Source organism: Phlebotomus papatasi, chromosome 3 (assembly GCF_024763615.1).
Source record: "Phlebotomus papatasi isolate M1 chromosome 3, Ppap_2.1, whole genome shotgun sequence".
Classification (NCBI taxonomy): domain Eukaryota; kingdom Metazoa; phylum Arthropoda; class Insecta; order Diptera; family Psychodidae; genus Phlebotomus; species Phlebotomus papatasi.
Window position 1 is genome coordinate 50,532,425 of NC_077224.1, and position 2,504 is coordinate 50,534,928.

The window sequence follows — 2,504 nt, forward strand, 5'->3', positions numbered from 1 at the left end:
ACTTATCAGTTTGACATATTTCGAAATAGTGCACTAAAAGCTATCTGAAAATATATATTTCATAATGTTCGCCGAAATAATACAAGAACTACGAGCAAATTTGTTTAAGTCGCGGTACAATATCTGCAAAATTTGTACGAGGAAAAGTGAAAATAGTTTTACTTTTTATTAGGCTTGATGGGCCTCTATCGTCGGCTGATGAGTAGTTCAGTGGAGCGCCTTGTAAAAGCAATACCTAATTGGCAGGATAGCTGCACCTCGTAATTTTTGTTTCAGAAAAATATCTAAAAACAATTTTACAATTCCTATAAGTGTATTTCATATTTAAATTAAGAAAATGATGAAATCGTAACATTTTTTCAGGGTTTCTATTGTATATAATCTCTAATTCTAAGGTCTTGACACACTCAGAACTTAAGTCGAGGGATGGCTTAGTGGAAAATGATAGAAATGTGGTTTAATCATTATTTCTAATATGATTAGGCTAAGCCGTCTCTCGGCTAATCCTCAAGTCTGTCAAGTCCTTAGAAGCATAATATAAGGGATTTATGATTTTAGATTTTTACTGACCTAAATGGAAATTTTATTTGACTAAAATATATTTTTTTATGGGGAAGCAGGGTTCTTTTGAATTGGGGAAGCTTTGAAATTGGGTTTTATCACATATTTTTAAATGAAACTAGATCTTATCATGGTATTATTTAGCTCCATAAATTAATTGCGAATATGATTCAGGGTTTCTGCAGTTTACCTAATGAAATCTGTAGTGGTAAGTCGGCGGCAGACGCAACTAAGCATAATTGAGGAGAAATATGTAATTAAATTTAATTGAATAACTTCATTATGATAAGGCGTAATTGAATTTAAAAACAAGAGAAAAAAAAGCTTTGAGAAAAACCCAATTTCAAAGCTGCCCCAATTCAAAGGTGCCCCACTGCCCCCTACTGATCATTTTCAATTATTTACTGAGCAAAGTGTTTATTCGTTATATTTGTCATGATGACATTCACCTTCATGCAATTTACTCATCTTTTCTAAGTGCTTTAAAGAACTTAATTTAAAATAAAAGAAATAAATAAATAAATAAAAAATAAAAATTAAATTTAATATTTCTTTTCAATATGTTCTCTATATTTGAAAATTAAAATACATATCTAATAACTTCATTTTGAAAATTACGTATGTCGAAATTTGAATTTGAAGTATTTAACTGCTATTCATAGATAGGGGATCTCTTTTATGCTCCGTACATACTCTGACTTTAAATGCTTCATATATCCTCATACTCCTTAAATGAATCTGACCTAAATTTAGTTAGTTAATTTTTTAGTCAGGACTGAATATTAAAATATATTGCCACTAGGTCAGATTTATGATAAAGAATATGGGATAAATATAAGTGTTTGAAGTCTGAGTATGTGCGAAGCCTAAGAAACTTCCCCTACTTTTATTCTTTCATTTAATAAATAAAAATTACTGCAAATCCTTTCCGCGGATTTTTTTCAAAATTATTTTTGTATAAATATTTGCTTTTAGTTGTTTTTTTGTTCCAATGAAGTAGAAGAAAGACGTCTGTGGCAAAAAGCAGTTGAACCAATTGAAATACGTATTGCAAATATTATTTTTCTGCGGATTCTTTCTCCGGCAGATCCATTCCACCAAATGGGAAGTGAGCCAAAAGTGGTTGCATTTCGAAAACCTCCACTCTCAGAAGGGTATCCACTCCTGCAATTACTAATGCACTTTATTGCAAAATACCCCTTACATTACTCCTTATACAATTTATAACTGTGACATATTTCTTGTGCTTTTCGTTGCCTTTTATTTCGTTGGTATAGGTCCTGACCTAAATTATTTTCAGGTGCTGTGGAATCATTTTAGAAATTGGAAGCTATTGCGAAGGATTTACTATGATACTTCCACGTGTGACCTGAAATAGATTGAATTTTGAACTAGACTAATGATCTTTTGCAATGACGGATTGGCTGATTGTTGATTTACTTAGTAAATTAGAGCAATGTCCCAGAAGCCGCCACGCGTCACTGAAATTCTGACCAGAATACCTCAGACACTCAATTGATCATCACCGTGCTCATCATTGTGGCCTAACGGTAGCCGGACTATTCACAATATCGTCATAATTGATTTTACGTGATAAGCAGAGCACGGGGGTTCGGGATTTTCTGACACAAAACACTCTATGGCAGTGTTAATAATTCTGGAGGGAATTCTGCTCAACGAAGCTGTGAACTTTGATAAAGAACCGAAATCATCAACATTCTCAGTGTGGCTGTGATTTGAGGAGGATCGTGTCAATTGTGGCCCATTGTTTCAGTCATTTAGATCATCCAATCTGGTAGACAGAGTGCCTCAAATTTGAATAATCTGAAATCTTTAAATTTATCTCAATTTTTATAATACTAAATTCCAATGCAATTTATTTAGTGGTGTTCATACAAAAAAAATATTTTTCAAATTGTGTTGCATTTTTTTTTGTCTTTAAA